Source organism: Ranitomeya variabilis, chromosome 1 (genome assembly GCF_051348905.1).
Source record: "Ranitomeya variabilis isolate aRanVar5 chromosome 1, aRanVar5.hap1, whole genome shotgun sequence".
In the NCBI taxonomy this organism is placed as follows: domain Eukaryota; kingdom Metazoa; phylum Chordata; class Amphibia; order Anura; family Dendrobatidae; genus Ranitomeya; species Ranitomeya variabilis.
In genome coordinates, this window is record NC_135232.1 from 341,564,185 (window position 1) to 341,591,145 (window position 26,961).

General features: G+C 44.2%; 1 long non-coding RNA gene across 1 annotated transcript; it reads left to right on the plus strand.

Moving 5' to 3' along the window:
* The first annotated feature begins 10,825 nt into the window (after positions 1-10,825).
* LOC143793999 (uncharacterized) lies at positions 10,826-22,798 on the plus strand. The gene is made up of 9 exons (XR_013220375.1): positions 10,826-10,960; positions 14,684-14,757; positions 15,012-15,086; positions 15,155-15,270; positions 15,417-15,485; positions 15,591-15,670; positions 17,957-18,080; positions 21,833-21,912; positions 21,997-22,798. It is a non-coding gene; the product is annotated as an uncharacterized LOC143793999 (long non-coding RNA).
* The last annotated feature ends 4,163 nt before the right edge of the window (positions 22,799-26,961 follow it).

Consider the following 26,961-nt stretch of genomic DNA (forward strand, 5'->3'; position numbering starts at 1 on the left):
CGAAAAGATACAGGGTTAAGAATCTCCGAGATCCTATAAGGACCGATGAACCGAGGCTTGAACTTAGGAGAAGAGACCTTCATAGGGACAAAACGAGAAGACAACCACACCAAATCCCCAACAAGAAGTCGGGGACCCACGCGGCGACGGCGATTAGCAAACTGCTGAGTCTTCTCCTGAGATAACTTCAAATTGTCCACCACCTGGTTCCAAATCTGATGCAGCCTGTCCACCACCACGTCCACTCCAGGACAATCCGAAGACTCCACCTGACCAGAGGAAAAACGAGGATGAAACCCCGAATTACAAAAAAAAGGAGAGACCAACGTGGCAGAACTAGCCCGATTATTAAGAGCAAATTCGGCCAGTGGCAAAAAAGCAACCCAGTCATCTTGATCAGCAGAAACAAAACACCTCAAATAAGTTTCCAAGGTCTGATTAGTTCGCTCCGTCTGGCCATTCGTCTGAGGATGGAATGCAGACGAGAAAGACAAATCAATGCCCATCTTGGCACAAAACGTCCGCCAAAATCTAGACACAAACTGGGATCCCCTGTCAGAAACGATATTCTCCGGAATCCCATGCAAACGAACCACGTTCTGAAAAAATAAAGGGACCAACTCAGAGGAGAAAGGCAACTTAGGCAAGGGCACCAAATGAACCATCTTAGAAAAGCGGTCACACACAACCCAGATAACGGACATTTTCTGTGAAACCGGGAGATCAGAAATAAAATCCATGGAAATGTGCGTCCAAGGCCTCTTCGGGATGGGCAAGGATAACAACAACCCACTGGCCCGAGAACAGCAAGGCTTAGCTCGAGCACACACTTCACAAGACTGCACAAAGGTACGCACATCCCTAGACAAGGAAGGCCACCAAAAAGACCTGGCCACCAAGTCTCTAGTACCAAATATTCCAGGATGACCAGCCAACACAGAAGAATGGACCTCGGAGATGACTCTACTGGTCCAATCATCCGGAACAAACAGTCTTTCTGGTGGACAACGATCCGGTTTATCCACCTGAAACTCCTGCAATGCACGTCGCAAGTCTGGGGATACGGCGGACAATATTACCCCATCCCTAAGGATACCAGTAGGCCCAGAGTCTCCAGGAGAGTCAGGCACAAAACTCCTGGAAAGAGCATCTGCCTTCACATTCTTTGAACCTGGCAGGTATGAAACCACGAAATTGAAACGAGAAAAAAACAACGACCAACGAGCCTGTCTAGGATTCAAACGCCTGGCAGACTCAAGGTAAATGAGATTCTTGTGATCAGTCAAGACCACCACACGATGTTTAGCACCCTCAAGCCAATGACGCCACTCCTCAAATGCCCACTTCATGGCCAAAAGCTCCCGATTACCCACATCATAATTGCGCTCGGCGGGCGAGAATTTTCTAGAGAAGAATGCACATGGCTTCATCACCGAGCCATTAGAACTTCTCTGTGACAAAACCGCCCCCGCTCCAATCTCGGAAGCATCAACCTCAACCTGAAAAGGAAGTGAAACATCTGGTTGACACAACACAGGAGCAGAAGAAAACCGGCGCTTAAGTTCCTGAAAGGCCTCCACGGCCGCAGGAGACCAATCAGCAACATCAGCACCCTTTTTAGTCAAATCAGTCAAAGGTTTAACAATACTGGAAAAATTAGCAATGAACCGACGATAAAAATTAGCAAACCCCAAGAACTTCTGAAGGCTCTTAACAGATGTAGGTTGTGTCCAGTCACAAATCGCCTGAACCTTGACGGGATCCATCTCAATAGTAGGAGAAAAAATGTACCCCAAAAAAGAAATCTTCTGGACTCCGAAGAGACACTTTGAGCCCTTCACAAACAGAGAATTGGCCCGCAGAACCTGAAACACCTTCCTGACCTGTAGAACATGAGACTCCCAGTCATCAGAAAACACCAAAATATCATCCAAATACACAATCATAAACTTATCCAGATATTCACGGAAAATATTGTGCATAAAGGACTGAAAGACTGACGGAGCATTGGAGAGTCCAAAAGGCATTACCAAATACTCAAAATGGCCCTCAGGCGTATTAAATGCGGTTTTCCACTCATCACCCTGTTTTATCCGCACCAGATTATACGCACCGCGAAGATCTATCTTAGTGAACCACCTAGCCCCCTTAATGCGAGCAAACAAATCAGTCAATAATGGCAATGGATACTGATACTTGACTGTAATCTTATTCAGAAGGCGATAATCTATACAAGGCCTCAGGGAACCATCTTTTTTTGCCACGAAAAAAAAACCTGCTCCCAGAGGGGACGAAGATGGACGAATATGTCCCTTTTCCAAGGACTCCTTAATATAATTCCGCATAGCAGTATGCTCTGGCAGTGACAGATTAAATAAACGACCCTTAGGGAACTTACTGCCAGGAATCAATTCTATAGCACAGTCACAATCTCTATGCGGAGGGAGCGAATTGAGCTTAGGCTCCTCAAAAACATCCCTATAGTCAGACAAAAACGCAGGGATCTCAGAAGGAGTAGATGAAGCGATTGAAATCGGAGGTGCATAATCATGAACCCCCTGACATCCCCAGCTTAACACAGACATTGTTTTCCAGTCCAGGACAGGATTATGAGTTTGTAACCATGGCAGACCAAGCACTAGTACATCATGTAAATTATACAGTACAAGGAAGCGAATCACCTCCTGATGAACGGGAGTCATGCGCATGGTCACTTGTGTCCAATACTGCGGTTTATTCATAGCCAATGGTGTAGAGTCAATTCCCTTCAGAGGAATAGGAACTTCCAGAGGTTCCAGACTAAAACCGCAGCGTTTAGCAAATGACCAATCCATAAGACTCAGGGCAGCGCCCGAATCCACATAGGCATCGACGGAAATGGAAGACAGTGAAAAAATCAGAGTCACAGACAAAATGAACTTAGGCTGCAGAGTACCAATGGCAAAAGATTTATCAACCCTTTTTGTGCGTTTAGAGCATGCTGATATAACATGAGCTGAATCACCACAATAAAAACACAATCCATTTTTCCGCCTATAATTTTGCCGTTCACTTCTGGACTGAATTCTATCACATTGCATAGTCTCAGGTGCCTGTTCAAAAGACACCGCCAACTGGTGCACGGGTTTGCGCTCCCGTAAACGCCGATCAATCTGAATGGCCATAGCCATCGACTCATTCAGACCTGTAGGCGTAGGGAACCCCACCATAATATCCTTAATGGCCTCGGAAAGACCATTTCTGAAGTTTGCAGCCAGGGCGCACTCATTCCACTGAGTAAGCACCGACCATTTCCGAAATTTTTGACAATATATTTCTGCTTCATCATACCCCTGAGAGAGGGCTAATAAAGCCTTTTCAGCCTGAATCTCCAGGTTGGGTTCCTCATAGAGCAATCCCAATGCCAGAAAAAACGCATCCACATTGAGCAATGCAGGATCCTCTGGTGCCAATGCAAATGCCCAATTCTGAGGGTCGCCTCGCAGGAAAGATATTACAATCTTGACCTGTTGAGCAGGGTCTCCAGAGGAGCGAGATTTTAAAGAAAGAAACAATTTACAATTGTTCCTGAAATTCAGGAAGGTAGATCTATCTCCAGAAAAGAACTCTGGAATAGGAATTCTAGGTTCAGACATGGGAGTGTGAACAACAAAATCCTGTATGTTTTGAACTTTTGCCGCGAGATTACTCAGGCTGGACGCCAAACTCTGGACATCCATGTTAAACAGCTAATATCAGAGCCATTCAAGGGTTAAGAGGAGGTAAGAAGCAGCTAGACAGCAATTAAGGGCTAGGCAGCAAAACTCTGAAGGAAAAAAAAAAAAAAAAAAAAATTTTCCCTTAAACACTTCTTTTTCTCCTGCTTCAGCCCAAACAATTAACACTTTGTGGGCCGGCTATACTGTCATGAATCCCAATGGCTAGGGATAGCAAGGGACAAGCAAAGTAATACAAAATATCGGACGAGCTCTAGGGTGATGGAACCTGGGCTGACCGCTGCCCTACGCCTGACAAACGCAACTAGAGATAGCCAGGGAGCGTGCCTACGTTGGTTCTAGACGCCACGCACCAGCCTAAGAGCTAACTAGTACTGCAGAGAAAATAAAGACCTCACTTGCCTCCAGAGGAATGAACCCCAAAAGGTATAGTTGCCCCCCACATGTATTGACGGTGAAATGAGAGGAAGGCACACACATAGAGATGATATATATAGGTTCAGCAAATTGAGGCCCGCTGTAAACTAGAAAGCAGAACGATACAAAAGGGGTCTGAGCGGTCAGCAAAAAACCCTAATCAAAAAACCATCCTGAGATTACAAGAACCCATGTGCCAACTCATGGCACATGGGGAGAACCTCAGTCCACTAGAGCTACCAGCTAGCATAGAGACATAATAAGCAAGCTGGACAAAAAAACCAACAACTGAAAATCAGCACTTAGCTTATCCTGAAAGATCTGGGAGCAGGTAGGCAGGAACCAAACAGAGCACATCTGAATACATTGATAGCCGGCAAGGGAATGACAGAAAGGCCAGGTAAAATAGGAAACACCCAGCCTCTGATGGACAGGTGGAAACCAAAGGCCGCAACCCACTAAAGTCACCCAGTACCAGCAGTAACCACCAGAGGGAGCCCACAAACAGAATCCACAACACATAGGTCATTGTTGAGGAGCTACGTGGTGCCTGTGGTCCCTTCTGTTGATCCTCCTGCTCCGGACTTGGTCGAGGGGGAGTTGGAGTATGTGGTGGAGAAGATCTTGGATTCTCGTATTTCGAGACGGAAGCTTCAGTACTTAGTTAAATGGAAGGGCTATTGGCAGGAGGATAATTCCTGGGTTGTCGCCTCCGATGTCCATGCGGCCGATTTGGTTTGTGCCTTTCATTCGGCTCGTCCTGATCGGCCTGGGAGCTCTGGTGAGGGTTCGGTGACCCCTTCTCAAGGGGGGGGGTACTGTTGTGAATTCCGTTCTCGGGCTCCCTCCTGTGGTCATGAGTGGTACTGTGTGAGTTTGTTCTTGGGCTCCCTCTTGTGGCCTTTAGCGATATGGCTGGGCTCAGCTGCTTCATTTCCTTCTATTCTGGGCCTATTTAACTCACCTGGACCTTCATTTGTTGCCTGCTGTCGGTCTATTCAGTCCTGTTTCTGAGAGCTCCTGAATATTCCTTGTGACCAGTCTCCTGCTGGAGAAGTTAAGTTTGTTTGTTCATTTTGCTCATTATTTCCTTGAAAACGTTTCTCTGTATATGATGAGTTCAGTCCAGCTTGCTTATATGTGATTTTTCGCTTGCTGGTTAGTTCTGGGGTGCAGAGTGCGCCCCTCACATCGTGAGGCGGTGTGGGGGTTCTTGTATTCTCTGCGTGGTTTATTTTTGATAGTTTTGTACTGACCGCACAGACTCTTATCTATTTTCAGTCTATCTAGTGTTAGCGGGCCTCATTTGCTGAACCTGTTTAATTTCTACGTTTGTCTTTTCCCCTTAACTCACCGTTATTATTTGTGGGGGGCTGACTATAACTTTGGGGTTATTTCTCTGAGGCAAGTGAGGTCTTTGCTTTCTCTCTAGGGGTAGTCAGTTTCTCAGACTGTGAACGAGGCGTCTAGGATTTTAGGAACGCTCCACAGCTGCCTTTAGTGTTTGTGGATAGGATCAGGATTGCGGTCAGTATAGCTTCCACATCCCCAGAACTTGTCCTATATTCTGGTCATATGTGTCAGGTCAGTTTTGAGATCCTACCACCGGATCATAACAGTACCCGCATCGTACCGTACCGCACGGTTTCTCAGAGTCTTTCTTGTTCAGCTCTATCACGGTCAGGCGTCCTGTAATCTGGTTTGCCCCAGACACAAGCCCTTCAGCCCTCAAAATCAACTGCAAACAGGCGAGAGACCTGCCCTTCTGTCCTGGCTTTTTCTTCAGCCTCTGTTCAAATGCTGCTGCATCCTATTCCTGTGGATGGCCTGGCTCTTGCCTAAATCGTTATGTGGTCACTGCTATTGCTGCTGTCATTGCTGCAACCTTCCCCACTGACCCTGGATAGCTGGGCTTGTTCTTAAATGTTATGGGGCCCTTCTTCTCTCTCGGCTGGCCTTCTGGCCTTGATGCTGCCTGTCTGGACCTTGGACTTCTGCAAAGCTGACTACCCCGACAGGGCGCTCCCGCCCAACTGATTCAAATTTCCAGATGTTTCCCAGATTAACTGCCGTTAGCGCCTCCCACTTAACTATTTACAAGCTGAATAACTCTGCACCCCATCTAGTGGCCAAACTAGGGTACTACGCTTTCCCTAGAACTATAACAGTAATCATACATAGCGTTTACACAATGGGTACCATAAATATGCACAACATGAATTATTTGCAATAGCATAACAAGGAAGGCAAACATTCATATTTACGGACACCTCCTTGTGCCCCTTACATTAGCACCACCTTCAAAAATACATACACTTACACACTTGGCATGCCATCAATTAGGTTATTAACGGTTGTCTGAGGAATGTTCTACCACTCTGTATGGACTTGAGCACGCAAATCATCAAGATCCACTGCTGGCAGCTCCCTTTCCAATTGCCAACCAATTCCGTCCCACATGTGCTTGATGGCAGACCGCAGATTTTGCAGGCGATTGTAGCACATGTAGGCCTTAGAGCAGGGCCGGCTCCAGGTGTTTGAGGGCCCCGGGCAAAAGAGTCTCAGTGGGCCCCCCCTTTAACACATATCACGATTCATGATGCACAGATACAGCAGAAAAATATAGGTATAGTTCAATGCCAGATTTCACTTCTTACATGAGTAATAGCTATTTTAAATTCTACAATACCATACAGCAAAGGGGCTTTATATAAGTCAACCCCTTATATACCAAACTTTGTGACCTACTCCCTCTTCCTCAGTTACCAGTAGGCATTTTATTGTTATCTGAACTTGCTGCAAAGAAAAAACTGCATACATTGAATATGACAATTTTTTAATGGAAAACTTTTTAAAGTAAATATTAGAAAGCATTAATGTAGAACATTTGTAAAAGTGCAAAATGGATAGCATATAACACAGCCACGTAGTATATAGCACAGCCACATAGTATATAACACAGCCCACGTAGTATATAACACAGCCATGTAGTATATAGCACAGCCATGTAGCATATAACACAACCCACATAGCATATAACACAGCCCACGTACCATATAGCACAGCTACATAGTATATAGCACAGCCACATAGCATATAACACAACCCACACAGTATATAACACAGCCCACGTAGCATATAGCACAGCCACGTAGTATATAGCACAGCCACGTAGCATATAACAGCCCACGTAGTATATAACACAGCCCACATAGGAAATAAAGCACAGCCATGTAGCATATAACACAACCACGTAGTATATAGTACAGCCACATAGCATATAACACAGCCCACATAGTATATAACACAGCCCACGTAGCATATAGCACAGCCACGTAGCATATAACAGCCACGTAGTATATAACACAGCCCACGTAGTATATAGCTCAGCCACGTAGCATATAACACAGCCAACGTAGTATATAACACAGCCCATCTGTCTGAAATGGTTTAGTGAATCCTGCGTTGAGCAGGGGTTGGACACAATGACCCTTGAGGTCCCTTCCAACTCTAACATTCTATATTTTTATGATTCTATGATACTTTACTGAGTAATATTTTGACCATGGAATTACATATGCCCCCCAACAGGGTTTACATCAATTTTGTTGACTTAAGTCCCGGTATCGTGAGCTAGAACAGGTCTACATTTGCATAACTAGGCCTCGGTGCTGCATGGCAAGCAGATGAAGTGACAACCACAGCAGTATAATACGTGTTTGCGCATGTGATACATTCCTTACTAATTAACATAAATAAAAAGGTTAAAAAAAAGGCTGTAGCAGCCGTACAATTACTGGTTTCCTGATGCAATATATGTCCCTCTCTTTTCTAACAGTTGAACTTGAGTGGACAACTTCAGCAGTGGATTTACCGCAGTTGCGGCACTAGCTGCCAGTGAGGCCGCTACCAGGGTTACTGCTGCAATGCCTGTCCTGTCTTTCCCTCGTGTCGCGCCCCCGATAAGTTCCCGGGAGATAGCAAGGCTTGCAGGGGATTTGTGAACCAGTGCACTATTCAATTGGAGTTGCTGGCCTCACGTTTCCCGTCTGAACGGGCCAAAGTGGGATTCGTAGTATCTCTATTGATGGGCAGAACGTTGGAGTGGGCTACGCCGATGTGGGAGCGTAATGACCAGCTGATTCAGAGCGCCTCTCATTTTCTGGATGCTCTGAAACAGGTCTTTCTGAGTCCTCAAGTGACTCATGACACTTGCCGTTCAGTTTCGGACTTTAGCGTCCAAGCTGGAGTGGCCAGATAAAGTCCTGATTCCGGTGTTCTGGCGGGGTCTTGCTGACCACGTGGAAGATGCCCTGTCCACTAAAGAGATTCCCACTACACAGGAGGACTTGATAATGGTGTCCACTCGCATCGATCTTCGGCATATTGAACTAAGATTGGAGCGAGCGCAGTGTAGTCAAGGGATTCGTTCGGCTTCAAGTTATCAGGAGATAATTTCTCCTGGAACTTTTCAACATTTTCCCACATATCATTCTTCAAACATAAAGATGCCAATTTGCCAAATGTAAATTTTTGGTGAAGAATCAACATCAAGTGGAACACAATTGTGAAGTTGAACGAAATTTATTGGTTATTTTAAATTTTTTTAGTTTCTCGCAAGTGTGACCCCGGCCTTAAAGGCAATATCTGTTTAAATAAAAAAAAAAATGAAAAAAAAAATGACGTGGGCTCCCGTGCAAATGTCCTGCGACAGAGAGGGAAAGCCAGCCACTCGCGGCTGATGTTTATAGCCTAGGAGGGGGTTAATACCCATGGATCTTCCCAGGCTATGAATATCAGCCCGCAACTGTATATTTAGCCTTTACTGGCTATTAAAATAGGGAGACCCCCCAAAAAACATGGAGTCCCCCTATAATTAATAGCCAGAAAAGGCTATGCAGACAACTGTGGGCTGATATTCATAGCCTAGGAAGGGGCCATAGTTATTGCCCACCAGCTACAAACACCAACTCACAGCAGCCCCAGAAATGGCACATCTCTAAGATGCGCCAATTCCAGCATTTAGCCTCTCTCTCCCCACTGCCCTGTTGCGGTGGCATATGGGGTAATATTTGTGGGGTTGATGCCACCTTTGTATTGTAAGGTGACATCAAGCCAGCTTAGTAATGGAGAGGCATCAATATAACATCTATCCATTACTAATCCTATAGTTGTGAAAGGGTTAAATAAACACACAGCCAGAATAAAGTATTTTAATGAAATAAAACACCTCACAGTTTTCCCATATTTATTGTTCTGCCAATCCCTCGATCTCCTGTAAAAAAAAACCAAAAAAACCAACACAAATACTCCCTGGTCCTATGCAGTCTATTTAATAATGAGTGACCCACGACGATCTTCCCTATAGATCCGTCACATCAGGAGATGACTGCTCTATAGGCTTCCAGTGACACACTAACAGGAGATAATGGCTCCTGCAGTGTTATCACTAAGGGTTCAATGAGTTCAATGCTCTCACTTTACGGCACTGCTGAGTGAGAATTTTCCCACGCGGTTGAGGGATACAGTGCGGGAGGATACCTGCTGTCATAGTATCACCAGAGGCCCCTGGAGAGCAGTCACATCTCCCGATGTGACAGCTCTCAACAGGAGATTGTTGTGGGACACTCCTTATTAAATGGATTACATCGGAACAGGGAGTATACTGTTGGTTTATTATTTTTATTTTTGCTACAGGTGATTGAGGGCATTGGGGACTAGATGATTGGTGAGTATGTACTGTATATGTGTGTTTGTTTTTTGTTTTTTTTACACAGTAGCCGGATGATGGGACTACTGCTGTCCCATCATTGGCTAGCTGTCACTGTGGCAGGCATAGCTGGATGGGACTAGTAGTCCCATCGGACGATGCCTGCCTACATACAGACCTGCACTCACACACACAGCCCTGCACACACACACACACAGCCCCGCAGACACACACAAACAACTGCACACAGACACGCACATCTTCTCCGCACACACACAGTCTCCGCCCACACACTCTTCCTCCTCCCGATCTGCATGGTTTCTCGCAGGCAACTCCACAGCAAAAAGCAGATTTTTTAAACCTGCATTTTTGCTGCAGATTTGCCTGACTCAATGGTAGCCCATGCGTGCAGAAACGCTGCAGATCCGCAAAAAGAATTGACATGCTGCGGAAAATAAAACGCTGCAAATACGTGCAACAATGTGCACAACAATTCTCAATTTCCCATTTACTAACATTGCTTGTGCACTACACTACGGATTTGATGCAATTCCACGCGTCCAAAAACGCTGCAGAAACCCATCAAAATCCGCAATGCGTGCACATAGCCTAAGAAGCATTTCAAGGTCCTGGAGTGGCCTAGCCAGTCTCCAGACTTCAACACAATAGAAAATCTTTGGAGGGAGCTGAGCAGGGCCGGCGCCAGCACCCGGCGTACCCGGGCAAGTGCCGGGCCCTGGCGAGACGGGGGGGCCCATTTACGGTGCGCAGCTGCAGCCGGAATACTCACCTCCGGGAGTCGGGCCATCCGTCACCATGGATACGACGCAGCCAGAGTCACTTCCGGGCCGGGCCTGCTGCTGGGACTGAGTTTCACACAGCTGCGCCTGCAATACTCACCAGTCACCACTGGCGCCGCCATCACCATGAATCCGGGCCGGCGGTCGCTCTCTCCTGTCACTTCCGGATGTGAGAGCTCGTCAGATTCCTAAGAGCTCAGAGAAGAGATCCAGCTGCTGTCATCCACGCGTCCAGGACAGGTCCAGGCGTCCAGCGGCAGCGCAGACACAGGGACAGCGGCAAGCAGAAAGACGAGCGGAGCAGGAGCAGCAGTCAGGTGTCATAAGTTAATAGGAGGAATGTGGTGCCATAAAAATTCCTTTTCTGCCCTCTGCATCTTACAGTATAATGGCTTTCCCGTGACCTCTGACCTGTTTACAGGCCACTTACACAAACACAGATATGAGCTGTGAATCGTAAATAGCAGCCCCAGCACCTGTGTCCTGCAGAGGGGACATTGCAGGCTGTTAGCACAGACCTCTATGGTACTCCCTTTTCCTTGCCTTATTAACTATTGCACAGCTGGAGGCAGATTGCATTGGGCAGAGGTGCAATGTGCTGCATGCAGCCCCCCCTGTTTGGATGGGTACTATCACCTTCCATGCATGGCCACTGGAACAATCACTATTGTTTGCCTTCACTTTAAATCTCTCCTCCCAGGGGGTTTGCAGGAGCTGAATCATCTCCAGGGGAGATCCAAGTTCCAGCATTGCTGTGACCCTGATGTCAGAGGGGGCGCTATTAACATAGCACTGGCCATGCAACTGCAAAGAGAGAAAAACACACTGTAAAGAGGTGGGCGGCCATGACTAGATGCCTCATCTGTGCGGCCTGACCTGCCTGTTTGTAATGATGGATCTGGCAGTCTGTGCTACATACTGCATGGGCTGTGCTATATACTGCGTCTGCGTGGGCTGTGTGTGTTATATACTACGTGGGCTCAGGCTGTGTTATATACTGCGTGGGCTCAGGCTGTGTTATATACTGCGTGGGCTGCCTGTATTATATACTACGTACGTGCCTGGGCTGCCTGTGTTATATACTATGTGGCTGGGCAATATATTAAGTGGCTGTGCAATATATTATGTGCCTGTGCAATATACTATGTGGCTGTGCAATATATTACATGGCTGGGCAATATACTATGCGTCTGCTATATACTACGCGGCTGTGCTATATACTACGCGGCTGTGCTATATACTACGCGGCTGTGCTATATACTACGCGGCTGTGCTATATACTACGCGGCTGTGCTATATACTACGCGGCTGAGCTATATACTACGCGGCTGAGCTATATACTACGCGGCTGGGCAATATACTACGTGGCTGGGCAATATACTACGTGTCTGTGCTATATACAGTACTACGTGGGCTGTGCTATATACTACGTGGGCTGTGCTATATGCTACATGGGCTGTGCTATTTTTCTCTGCTGTATCTGTGCATCATGAATTGTGGTATGTGTTAAAGAGGGGGGCCCACTGAGACTCTTTCGCCCGGGGCCCTCAAAAACCTGGAGCCGGCCCTGGAGCTGAGACTCAATGTTTCCCAGCGACAGCCTCCAAACCTGAAAGATCTGTATGGAGCAGTGGGCCAAAATCCCTGCTGCAGTGTGTGCAAACTTGGTCATGAACTACAGAAAATGTCTGAACTTGGTAATTACCAACAAAGGTTTCTGTACCAAATATTAAGTTCTGTTTTTCTATTGTATCAAACACTTATTTCACATAATAAAATGTAAATTAATTTTGTAAAAATCATACAATGTGATTTTCTGGGTTTTTTTTTAGATTCTGTCTCTCACAGTTGAAGTGTTTCTACAATAAAAATTACAGACCTCTCCATTCTTTGTAGGTGGGAAAACTTGCAAAATCGGCAGTGTATCAAATACTTATTTTCGACACTGTACGTGGCTATTTTTCTTTGACTTGGCTGCCTTTGAAAGGCTTAGGTGTCCAGACATACAGTGGGTATGGAAAGTATTCAGACCCCTTTAAATTTTTCACTCTTTGTTTCATTGCAGCCATTTAGTAAATTCCAAAAAGTTCATATTTTCACATTAATGTACACTCTGCATCGCATCTTGACTGGAAAAAACAGAAATGTAGACATTTTTGCAAATTTATTAAAAAAGAAAAACTGAAACATCACATAGTCATAAGTATTCAGACCCTTTGCTCAGTATTGAGTAGAAGCACCCTTTTGAGCCAATACAGCCATGAGTCTTATTGGGAATGATGCAACAAGTTTTTCACACCTGGATTTGGGGATCCTCTGCCATTCTTCCTTGCAGATCCTCTCCCGTTCGGTCAGGTTGGATAGTGAACGTTGGTGGACAGCCATTTTCAGGTCTCTCCAGAGACTGGCTGGGCCAGTCAAGAATGGTCACAGAGTTGTTCTGAAGCCACTCCTTTGTTACTTTAGCTGACTGCTTAGCGTCATTGTCTTGTTGGAAGGTGAACCTTCAGCCAAGTCTGAGGTCCAGAGCACGCTGGAAGAGGTTTTCATCCAGGATTTCTCTGTACTTGGACGCATTCATGTTTCCTTCAATGACAACCAGTCACCCTGTCCCTGCAGCTGAAAAACACCCCCATAGCATGATGCTGCCACCACCATGTTTCACTATTGGGATTGTATTGGGCAGGTGATGAGCAGTGCCTGTTTTCTCCACACATACCGCTTAGAATTATCACCAAAAAGGTCTATCTTCATCTCATCAGACCAGAGAATCTTATTTCTCATAGTCTGGGAGTCCTTCATGTGTTTTTTAGCAAACTCTATGCGGGCTTTCATATGTCTTGCACTAAGGAGAGGCTTCAGTCAGGCCACTCTGCCATAAAGGCCCAACTGGTGGAGGGCTGCAGTGATAGTTGACTTTGTGGAACTTTCTCCCATCTCCCTACTGCATCTCTGGAGCTCAGCCACATTGATCTTGGAGTTCTTCTTTACCTCCTTCATTAAGGCTCTTCTCCCACGATTTCTCAGTTTGGCTGGATGGCCAGGTCTAGGAAGACTTCTGGTGGTCCCAAACTTCTTCCATTTAAGAATTATGGAGGCCACTGTGCTCTTCGGAGCCCTAAGTACTGCAGAAATTCTGTTGTAACCTTGGCCAGATCTTTGTCTTGCCACAATTCTGTCTCTGAGCTCCTTGGCCAATTCCTTTGACCTCATGATTCTCATTTGGTCTGACATGCACTGTGAGCTGTGAGGTCTTATATAGACAGGTGTGTGCCTTTCCAAATCAAGTCCTATCAGTTTAATTCAACACAGCTGGACTCCAATGAAGAAGTAGAACCAGCTCAAGGAGGATCACAAGGAAATGGACAGCATGTGACCTAAATATGAGTGCCTGAGCAAAGAGTCTGAATACTTATGACCATGTTATATTTCATTTTTTCTTTTTTAATAAATTTGAAAAAAATTTCTACATTTCTGTTTTTTTTTCCAGTCAAGATGGGGTGCAGAGTGTACATTAATGTGAAAAGAAAAGAAAATTTTTGGAATTTACCAAATGGCTGCAATGAAACAAAGAGGGAAAAATGTAAAGGGGTCTGAATACTTTCCGTACCCACTGTACTTATTAAGCAGGGCCCTTTTCTGTTTGTGTGCACCCTTGGTTAGAGATTGTGAACTATGACCTTGCTTAGGGGTGCCAAATCTATCTAGATAGAAATTGCAAGAAATTCTGGTTAATCAAAAAGCATCAAGGAAGGTGTTACATGTAATATGAATCCATGGTAGTAAGGTACAGAATCTAAGGTAGGATTGCAGTTCCAGCAGATTGTGATTGGGAATATTCATTCTCAACATTCATCTCATAAACATCCTTATTTGTGATTTCCAACCACAATGTCCCTAAAAGTTTTCTATTCCTCGCTCTCAATGCCAACACACAGAACAGCAATCTGAAAAGAAACACTTCTTGCTTGTCCTTCACCCACTCATTGTCTGCTTCTCTTCTTTCTAATCTGATAACCTCTTGTTCTCTTTTTGTTCAGATGCTGTATCTACAGTTCTGAAGTCTGATTCTCAGATATTCCTGCGTTTTGAAAATGTCAAAAGATCTTTTAAGGTAACTTTTACTGCAACCATGTTCCCATGAGGTTCTTTTATATCAGATCTTAAAACTGAAGTTTTGAGTACATCTATCAAAAGGTTATTATTAAGTGTTTCTTCTGTTTATTTTTTTTAATTTTTTTTAGCAGCTGTTAAACTCAGATAAAAGTTATATAGTTGTATAGTTAAAATTTATACATTTATCATAAAGTACATTTGTGTGTAATTTTATCCTGTTCTGTTTTGTTTCCTATTTTCTTTTTACCCTAGCTTTCCCCTATATACAGTACCTACTCTCATCTGAAAACAGGATCAGAAAGGAGAGGAAGAAAACGATTTAGAGAAGTAAATAAAAAATGATCTACAGATCTCCATATTTACTACATTACAATGCTCCTTTTCTTTTCCTGTAGATCATTTTCTCATTATTCTACCCATATGTTCCTATAAAAGTCAACCAAAGCCTCCATATTTTAAGACATCACTCCCGTCAGTCATTTCTTGTTGTGGAATTGAGCACAATTATTAGGTGAGTATTTTCACCATATCCTCATTTTTAAGCATATTTTCCACTTCCAACCTGTATAAAGATGAATGCTTATTGGCTGATTTGTATTCAACACTGACAAATCCACAGCCCAGTAATTGACAGACCACTGTATCTTATATTTTTAGTATCTCTGGTAACAGGGTTGATGCCATAGGATTGGACAATGGCTGATATGGTACCGTTAGATAAGAAAGGTAAGAAGGTGGATCCAAGCAACTACCGTCCGGTAAGCCTGACATCAGTATTGTGCAACATTTTTGAAGGCATTATAAGAGATGACCTGCAGAAATATATTGCAGAGAACATAATATATGAAAACCAGCATGGATTCATGAAGAATAAGTCGTGTCTAACCAACATGTTGGGTTTCTATGAGGAGGTAAGTGCAAATCTGGATGTAGGTAATGCGGCTGATGTAATTTATTGGGACTTTGCAAAGGCATTTGATACAGTTCCACATAACAGCCTTATACTGAGGCTACAGAAGCAAGGACTGGGGGAAACTATATGCACATGGGTAAGGAATTGGCTAAATGACAGGAAGCAAAGAGTCATCATAAATGGTACATTCTCTAAATGAGATATAGTCAGCAGTGGTGTACCAAAGGGATCTGTGCTAGGACCCATTCTTTTTATCCTCTATATTAATGACCTTGAGGATGGGATTGGGAGTAAAGTGTCAGTATTTGCTGACGACAACTATGTAGGATATTAAAATCTGACTTTGATATTACAATATTGCAAAATGATCTGGATAAGATGTCAGAATGGGCAAACACTTGGCAAATGAGGTTTAATGTAGATAAATATAAAGTAACTAGATGGTAGCCCGATTCTAACGCATTGGGTATTCTAGAATATGTATGTAGTTTATTTATGAAGTTTTCAAAATAATGCAATTTATACACAGGATTCGGCCGGCCGGCTGCGACCAATTAGCGAAGTGTGGTTCAAATTCCACGCCAATTTGCGGGCAGACTGCGCCTGTCACTGATTGTTCGTGACCGGGCGTGACCAATCAGTGAAGCCAGGGCCAGCTCCAGGTTTTTGAGGGCCCCGGGCGAAAAAAGGAAGCCAGGGCCAGCTCCAGGTTTTTGAGGGCCCCGGGCGAAAAAAGTCTCAGTGGGCCCCCCTCTTTACCACATACCACGATTCATGATGCACAGATACAGCAGAGAAATATAGCTCAGCCAAGTAGCGTATAACACACCCCACGTAGTATATAACACAGCCCACGTAGTATATAACAGCCCACGTAGTATATAACAGCCCACCTAGTATATAGCACAGCCACGTAGTATATAGCACAGCCCACGTAGTAAATAACACAGCCCACGTAGTATATAACACAGCCACGTAGTATATAGCACAGCCCACGTAGTATATAACACAGCCACGTAGTATATAGCACAGCTACGTAGAATATAACAGAGCCACGTAGTATATAGCACAGCCCACGTGGTATGTTGCCCAGCCACATAGTATATTGCCCAGCCACTTAGTATATTGCCCAGCTATGTAGTATATAGCACACACATAGTATATAGCATAGACACGTAGTATATTGCCCAGCCACGTAGTATATTGCCCAGCTACGTAGTATATTGCCCAGCTACGTAGTATATAGCACACACATAGTATATAGCATAGACATGTAGTATATTGCCCAGCCACGTAGTATATTGCCCAGCTACGTAGTATGTAGCATACACGTAGTATATAGCACAGACACGTAGTATATTGCCCAGCTATGTAGTATATTGCCCAGCCATGTAACACAGCCCATATAGTATATAACACAGCCAACGTAGTATATAACACAGCCACGTAGTAAATAGCACAGCCACGTAGTATATAACACAGCCACATAGTATATAGCACAGCTACGCAGTATATAACACAGCCACGTAGTATATAGCACAGTTCACATAGTATATTGCTCAGCCACATAGTATATTGCCCAGCCATGTAGTATATTGCCCAGCCACGTAGTATATAGCACACACATAGTATATAGCATAGACACGTAGTATATAGCACAGACACGTAGTATATAGCACAGACACGCAGTATATTGCCCAGCCACATAATATATTGCACAGCCACGTAGTATATAGCACAGCCACGTAGTATATAGCACAGCCACGTAGTATATAACACTGCCCATGCAGTATATAGCACAGCCACGTAGTATATAGCACAGCCCATATAGTATATAGCACAGAGATGTAGTATATAACACAGCCCACGCAGTATCTAACACAGCCCACGTAGTATATAGCAATGTGGGCACCATATCCCTGTTAAAAAAAAGAATTAAAATAAAAAATAGCTATATACTCACCCTCCGTCGGCCCCCCGGATCCAGCCGAGGCGTTTACCGATGCTCCTCGCGACGCTCCAGTCCCAAGAGTGCATTGCGGTCTCGCGAGATGATGACGTAGCGGTCTCATCATCATTGGATGATTTCCTAAATACACATAACATTGCGGGTTATAGTTAAATTAGTGACAAAAAGTACAATTGGTGGAGAAAGGTTGAACTTGATGGACCTAGGTCTTTTTTTCAACCTATGTACAGTAGCTATGTAACTATGTATGTACATATATGCTCAAAAATGTACATACCCCTGCAGAATGTTTGCTTTCTTGGCCTTTTTTTTCAGAGAATATGAATGATAACTCCAAAACTTCTTTCCACTCATGGTTAGTGGTTGGATTTTAAATCATAATGACAACCCAAAACATCACCAAGACCAGCGACCCCCATCAGATCGGACCGCCCTGCAGGTGAGTATAATAAAAGTTATTTTTCTTCTCTTACAGGTCAGGCTGGGGGCATATATACAGCCTAATAGAATGCTGTGTAACAGCCCTGAAAGGTATCTCTTATCGGCCAAACCTGGTGACAGATGCATTTTAAATATTCAGATTTCAGGCTTATTAACTTTTTGGATTGTCCTACTGTGATCGTTTAATAATTGTGCACACAGGTCCCAAATCAATAATAACTTTACATCTGTTTTTGCCTAGATTTGTGTCTTTTTTTTGTCCGCACCCAAATAATTATTCTATTTGTACCTTTTTTAAAGTCTACTTCATATGTGCTTGCCTGTTTTTAATTCTTCCACTTCCAGTTGGTCAATCTAGCAGTTCCAAATGTTTTCGCCTAATTCATCAATTGCGTGATTTTAAAAATTTGGCGCAATTTTGCTCCAGTCGCCGCTTAGTGTATTTTTGAGTATGCCAAGATTTTGACAAAAATGTTGCAACTTTTGGTATCAAAAGGTGCAAAAACAGTTCATAGCTGGAAGACCATTTTTTTTTACTTTGAGCCAAATTCATGAATTGCATGCACCATATTGATGAATTTGGTACCAAAACAGCAACTAATACAAGACAAAAAAGGAAAGTGACTTCAAATAATGCAGTTTGAACGGGGCCATGGTGTATACTATTCTACTTTACCCTTGCTATTTAACTTTACCCATTATTTCCTATTTTTTTTTACATCCTGAGCAGTTCTTACTTAGTCTTTAGTTGAAACTCTTGACTTGTCCCCCTTGAAATAAAAAATAGTGACAGGAAGAAAATCCTGTTGAACTCCCCAAACTTTATTAAATGTTAACATGTTTCAAGCGCACTGAGCTGGAGAATAAATTCTCAAAATGTATTTACCAGCTGTCAACCAAGTTGCTTCTCTGTGATGAATCTTACCTAGTATATAATTTTCTCAGTATGGCTACAAATGGGAATAGGTCTCATCTCAACATGTGGTTAGATATCTTGCTCACACTGTTTTCTGGTCTGTTTTTCTCAGATTTTCAGATTTTAAAATCTTTCCAATAAACTTTTTGGCTTATTCTGAACAGAATTATAACCAAAGATGTCTTTTCTTCTACTATAGGATGAATAAGCAAGTAACCATATATAGTAAATTAAAGAGTTATTCCAAACATCCACAGGATAGGTGACTCCCCTCTCAACGCCCCACACACACACTCCCCAACTATCCCGTGAATAATATGAAGTCTCCACAGCGCCTCATATAATATGATGTCCCCACAGCGCAGGTATAATGTCCTCCACAGCCCATTATATAACATTATGTCACCACATTTTCCCATTCAGTGGCCAAATATAAGGAAAAGAAAAACAGCTTATATTCACCTAATCCTGGCTCCCCACCAACTGCGGCCATCATCTCCTCTTCTATCTTGCATAGCAGTGGGCACTGGACAGCGCGATGCAGTGATATCATCACACTGCTCGATGTTCCGTACGGGGCGCCATCCTCTAACAAAATGTAGGTCAGAAGTAGCCTTCATATTGCTGGAGTTACTAGTGGAACAGACAGCTGATCAGAGCTCTCCTGCTCCTCTCCTGGGTGATGCTCACATCAATCATAATCACATCTTAAAGATGTGAATACAATTGAGTGCAGGGAGGGAACAATGGTCGGGGTGCAGGTGGAAAGAACGGTATTAGTGACTCACTGACATTGCTCACCTATGTGACTGCGCAGGCACAGCACTTTATTTTTATTATTATTATTATTATTATACATTTTTATAGCGCCAATTATTGGTGGTTTACATGTGAACAGGGCAAATATAGACAAGTACAATAAACATGAGTAAAACATGGCACACACAAGTACAGGAGGAGAGAGGACCCTGCCCATGAGGGCTCACAGTCTACAGGGGATGGGTGAGGATACACTAGGAGAGGGTAGAGTTGGTCATGCGGTGGTTCAGCAGACAGAGGATAGCTGCAGGTTGTAGGCTTGTCAGTGGGTCTTCAGGTTCCTTTTGAGGTTTCCGTGGTAGGTGAAAGTCTGATGTGTTGTGGTAGAGAGTTCCAGAGTATGGGGGAAGCACGGGAGAAGTCTTGGATGCAGTTGTGGGAGGAAGAGATGAGAGAGGAGTAGAGAAGGAGATAATGAGAGGATCGGAGGTTGCATGTAGGTAGGTACCGGGAGACCATGTCACAGATGTATGGAGGAGACAGGTTGTGAATGGCTTTGCATGTCTTGGTTAGGGTTTTGAGCTGGAGTCTCTGGACAATAGAAAGCCAGTGAAGGGCTTGGCAGAGAGGAGAGGCTGGGGAATAAAGTGGAGACAGGTGGATTAGTCGGGCAGCAGAGTTTAGGATGGATTGGAGTGGTGCCAGAGAGCTAGAGGGGAGGCCAGAGAGTAGGAGGTTGCAGTAGTCGAGGCGGGAGATGATAAGGGCATGCACTAATGCTTTTGTGGTTTCATGGTCAACGAATGCACGGATCCGGGAAATGTTTTGGAGTTGGAATCGGCAAGAGGAGGCAAGGGCTTGGATATGTGGCTTGAAAGAGAGGGCAGAGTCAAGGATCACGCGAGGCACTGAGCATGCAGGACTGGGGAGAGTGAGCAGCCTTTGACACTGATGGATAGGTCGGGTGAAGGGGTAGAGTGAGATGGGGAAAGATGATGAATTCTGTTTTGTCCATGTTTAGTTTTAGAAAGCGAGCAGAAAAGAAAGATGAAATAGCAGACAGACAATGTGGGATTTTGGGCAGTAAGTAAGTGAGATAAGGTCCAGATAGGTAGACCTGCGTGTCATCAGAGTAGACATGATATTGTAAACCGTGGGATTCTTTGAGCTGTTCCAGGTCGAAGGTGGGTTTCAGGTATTTTTTTTCTAAACTGTGAACAACTCAGGGAGGAAAGAGGTAACATCCTAGGCTGGTGTCTGCCCTTCCTACCTCTCGTCCTAGCCCTGCTGATGCCCCAGAATTCTGATAAAAATGGGGGAGTTTGGTTCAGCTGCATATATAGCCAAAGAGTCCAAACAGGTAAAGTTGTGTATTGTGAGTTGGAAGAAGGAACAAGAGCGAGGAAATGGAATTTGGGCACGTGTAGATCAGTTGGAAATGAACACTTAGGAACTGTGCTGAAGCCAGGCCATAGGAGAGAAGAAAGATATAGGAAGAATGTGGGCACCAAGTATGTTGAGCCATGATCGGTGCATTTGATAATGATGGATGCTGAAACCATTAAGAATTGTGCCTGCAATTCTCTGTGTAGCTAACAGTTCTGAAGATAAATGTCATCAGAAATTTTGTGATGACCTGAGGAGGAGATTGCTACATTGAAACATCACATACATACAAAATAATTGTTTATACTGTAGTTTAGGTGTGCTGATGTGTATCTTGGCCTGTGTGCTGCTTACAGGCAGGCATTCGCGGTCACTGTTTTATTTCTAAGGGACATTTCAGAGCTATGTTCTCAGGATCTGTGAAGGCCCTAGCCATTAGACTTCTTCCTTTTCTCACCCATCTTTTTAATAGATGACAACTTTAATTTTGAGGGTATCCCTTTAAGTAAGGTAGTTTTTTATCATTTGCAATTTTTTTTTCCGCTAAAGTCAGTAGTGAACTTAATTTACAGAATAGGTTTCAACATCTTTTCACAAGAAACTATCTTGTGAACTTGTATATTATATTACAGGTACGCACCTTTTAATGTAATAGTTTTCCATGTTTTTACTGGAATGTGTACATTTAGATTTAGACTGAAGGCAGAAAAACCACAAAGGAACAAATATGAAAACAAAGAATAAAGAAGTACGTGTGATACAAACCTGAGTATGTGTTAAACCTTAGATTCCTCAAATTACCCATCTTTTACTCTGATGACAACTTTGAACATCTTGTTATTCTCTCAAGCAGCTTCATCAGTTGATCAGCTAGAATGGCTTCCAAGAAACATCTACTTTGTCAAGAGTTCATTTGTGGAATCACCAACCTTCCGAAAGTGTTTGCGACCATCAGTTGTTTTCTGCATAGTCAGTGTTGGTACACAGTTCCATAAACCGCTGGGCCAGATTCCACAACTGTTCAAAGCAAGAATATGCCAAGAACCATTTTTGGCCACAATGGCCTATGTTCACTGCAATTGCTGTCAGACTTATTACAGCTGTAGTTGCAACTACATCCACAAGATGGCACCACAATCTATTTTACTTTAGTTACTTAAATTTCCCTCAATCACTATTCAACACAAATGCAACTTGACGCGCCAATGGAATAATGTCGTTTATTCAGCTGATGTCGGAGATGGATTATTGCTCTAATATGATTTTGAACTGAAGAATAAAGGGCAATGGGCCATGTACGCAAAAGGCAAGCTGCTAATACTAATTAAATATAAAGGGTTCACACTAGGGTTGAGCGAAACGGATCGTTCATTTTCATAAGTCGCCGACTTTTGGCAAAGTCGGCGTCTCATGAAACTCGACCCGATCCCTGTGTGGAGTCGGCCATGCGGTACGCGATCTTGGCGCCAAAGTCGCGTTTCGTATGATGCGTTTAGCGCCATTTTTTCAGCCAATGAAGGAGTGTGGGCAGAGTGATGACATAGGGGTTAGGGGCGTGCACGCCTATGATCATTTTAGCGCTTGTGCGCAGCAGGGATTTGCAATGTGTAAAACGAAATTTTCGGGGCTGGGACGGAGGGAGGAGAGAGAGAGAGAGAGAGAAGAAAAAAAAAAAAAAATCCCCATTGACGTGCATAGGGTTTCGTGTTCCGGCCGATCCTCGACTTTTCGCAGTAATCGGCCGATTTCGCCCGACTCGACTTTTCAAAAAGTCGGGTTTCGCAAAACGTGACTCGACCCTAAAAAGGTCAAGGTCGCTCAACCCTAGTTCACACTACCTGCCAATACCATTGACATTTATTTTCTGTAGTAAAATATAGCCTAACTTGCTTTATCCTAAAGAACCTGATATCAGCATGTCATCAAATATTGAGAATAAAGTAGACCTTCTCCTACAGCGAGAAATGTGAATGTGCACAAAATATTTGTTGATACAAAGGGCAATAAGGGGAGATTGTATATTTGTCACCACACAGCTGTCAGGTGCCCCGGGACAAGGGGATTCTTCCCTTTCCTAACAATAGGGGGCGCCTTAGCTCGCCCTGCTCACTTGGATACTTCAGATGAGGAAGATGCCGGTGAAACGCCAGACAGGACCGTGGGGTACTCGGTATCGGGTCCGGTACTTAAATGGATGTGTCACGGCGGCGGTGGCGATCCGGTCTGTGGTCCCGGCGCCCATGTTAAAGGAGAGGTCTTTAAAGGGGTTTGTAAAAATAATAAATGTCCGTGACGCCACCTGTGGTATTCGGTCAGGGATGACCAACGCTGCTTAAAGGGGTCCTTTGGGATGATGTTATGGCAGCTAGATGGTATAACTTCCCACAGGTGAAATAGGTCCAAAGAGCTCCCGGTGAATAGATGGAAGATGATGAGTGGTGCAGTAAAGAATGAAGGATGCAGTTGTGCAGTCTTTTTACCTGGTTTATTGATGGTAGCAGGTAGCCACAGTCCAGGGCACCAGATCACAGGTACAGGCAGGGTCCGGCCGGCTTGGAAGCGAGTTCAGAGTCCAGCTTTACCCGGTGGAGTTAAATGCCTTCCTCTTAGCACAGTGGTATTATAGTCCCATATTGCCTATGGCTTCTTAGCAAGGTCCACTCAGTTATCTCTGTCCTTTATTGAAGTGGGACACAAACCCATATGACAGGTGACTCGAGCCTTTTTACAGGGTCTCTATGACAACCTGGGCTCTATGTGTCACTGTGTCTCCTGGGCATTAGGGCAGACAGGTTACGTGTAGTCTAGCTGTCCTACTGGTTTCTGCTGTGCCTCCTAGAGTATGACACAACCTCGGTCTTACGGTTACCGGTATCTGCGCTCTATCAGGAAGGTAGCCCAGACGCAGCTATTCTCCCTTGTTGTCACTCTCCTGTGCTTCGCTCTCTGGCACATTAGCTAAAGGCTGTTCTTCCTTCTGTATCGCGCTATCTAGGGGCTACAGCACCTCAGGCTGTACGGCCCCTCACCTGTCCTTCTGCCTCAGACTGCTCCAGTCTGCTGTCTGGCACCAACTGTCTAAATCTTCCTAACTGCCTAGCAACTGCCTAGCAACTAACTCCTCCTCCCGACCACAGAGAGCAGCTCCCCTGAAGTTGGGTGTAGCGCTCCCCCTTCTGGCCTGGAGTCAGAACGGTGTTGTATGTGCTAATTACCTGTTAAGAGTAATCTTCCATCACTTCCAAGCGTGACATCACTCTCCCCGTGAGGAAAGCAATGCCACTGTGACAACCAGGGCCCTGGGGCATCACACTGGGGCCTCTGCCCTTGACTTATCTCCTAAGTTAGCCCTACGTCTCTTCTCCTCTCCCATCTAGGGAAGAGGGGGCGTTACTGTGCACCGTAGTACACCAACCTTACAAACAAGGCTACACGGACAGGGGTTAACAGAAAACTCCAGGCATACAAACTGTTCACTCACATGTAACAAAGGAATGCACCAGGGTGTGAAGGGAATAAACAAAAACAGAGAAAGAAAAAAAATTACCACACATACCACACATATATGTTATATATGTTAGATTCCTTGATAGGGCTTACTCTTTGCCACATGGGTTTTTTTGCCTTCCTCTGGATCAACATGTTAGGGCATGTTAGGTTAGGCTATGGGTTGAACTAGATGGACTTAAAGTCTTCCTTCAACCTTAATAACTATGTTACTATGTTACTATGTTACATACAAGCCAAGCAACAGTCACTAATACAGTGCCTTACGAAAGTATTCGGCCCCCTGGAACTTTTCAACCTTTTCCCACGTATCATGCTTCAAACATAAAGATACCAAATATAAATTTTTGGTGACGAATCACCTCAAGCGGAACACAATTGTGAAGTTGAACGAAATTTCTTGCTTATTTTAAGTTTTTGTGGAAATTCAAAAACTGAAAAGTGGGGCGTGCAATATTATTCGACCCCTTTAACTTAATACTTTGTTGCGCCACCTTTTTATGCGATTACAGTTGCAAGTCGCTTGTGGTATGTCTATCAGTTTTGTACATTGAGAGACTGAAATTCTTGCCCATTCTTCCTTGGCAAACAGTTCGAGCTCAGTGAGGTTTGATGGAGATCGTTTGTGAACAGCAGTTTTCAGCTCTTTCCACAGATTCTCGTTGGATTGAGGTCTGGACTTTGACTTGGCCATTCTAACACCAGGATACCTTTATTTGTGAACCATTCCATTGTAGATTTTGCTGTATGTTTGGGATCATTATCTTATTGGAAGACAAATCTCCGTCCCAGTCTCAGGTCTTTTGCAGACTCAAACAGATTTTCTTCAAGAATGGTCCTGTATTTGGCTCCATCCATCTTCCCATCAATTTTAACCATCTTCCCTGTCCCTGCTGAAGAAAAGCAGGCCCAAACCATGATGCTGCCATCACCATGTTTGACAGTGGGGATGGTGTGTACAGGGTGATGAGGTGTGTTGCCTTTACGCCAAACATATCATTTGACATTGTTGCCAAAATGTTCGATTTTGGTTTCATCTGACCAGAGCACATACTTCCACATGTTTGGTGTGTCTCCCAGGTGGCTTGTTGCAAACTTTAAACAACACTTTTTATGGATATCTTTGAGAAATGGCTTTCTTCTTGCCACTATTCCATAAACGCCAGATTTGTGCAGTGTACGACTGATTGTTGTCCTATGGACAGACTGTCACACCTCAGCTGTAGATCTCTGCAGTTCATCCAGAGTGATCATGGGCCTCATGGCTGCATCTCTGATCAGTCTTCTCCTTGAGATGAAAGTTTAGAGGGATGGCCGGGTCTTGGTAGATTTGCAGTGGTATGATACTCCTTCCATTTCAATATGATCGCCTTCACAGTGCTACGTGGGATGTTTAAAGTTTTAGAAATCATTTTGTATCCAAATCTGGCTTTAAACTTCTCCATAACAGTATCACAGACCTGCCTGTTGTGTTCATTGGTCTTCATGATGCTCTATGTTCTTCAAACAGAACCATGAGACTATCACAGAGCAGGAGCATTTATACAGAGACTTGATTACACACAGGTGGATTATATTTATCATCATTAGGCATTTAGGACAACATTGGATCATTCAGAGATCCACAATGAACTTCTGGAGTGAGTTTGCTGCACTGAAAGTAAAGGGGCCAAATAATATTGCACGCCCCACTTTTCAGTTTTTGAATTTCCACAAACATTTTGTTCAACTTCACAATTGTGTTCCACTTGTTGTTGATTCTTCACCCAAAATTTACATTTGGATCTTTATGTTTGAAGCATGATATATGGGAAAAGGTTGAAAAGTTCCAGGGGGGCGAATACTTTCACAAGGCACTGTAACTCCTTTAACTCTCCTTCTCATATATGCTCATCTCTCACCATTAGTCATGCAGCAATGACTCTGACGAGGATTAGTAACAGAGCCCAGTTTATAAAGGGAAGAGGAGTGGCTATCCAAGCACAACTGTGAGCACAGGGATTTCTAACATGGCCGATTAACCCCTGTTCTGCCAAACGAAATAAACGCATTTATAATTAAGGAGAAGTGCTTCTCAGCACCTGAGTAGGAGCAATCAGACGGCGCGATCTTCTGGCTCCACAGTGTCTCTGTAACCCCGTGACAGTATCCCTCCTCTATGTGTGACCTTCGGAACCTCAGGACCAGGCTGATCAGGGTGTGCCACGTGAAAAGCCTGGACCAGTCTGGCCGCATGAGCATCAGATGCTGGCACCAACACCCTCTCCTCCGGACCGTACCCTCTCCAATGTACCAGATACTGAAGCGACCG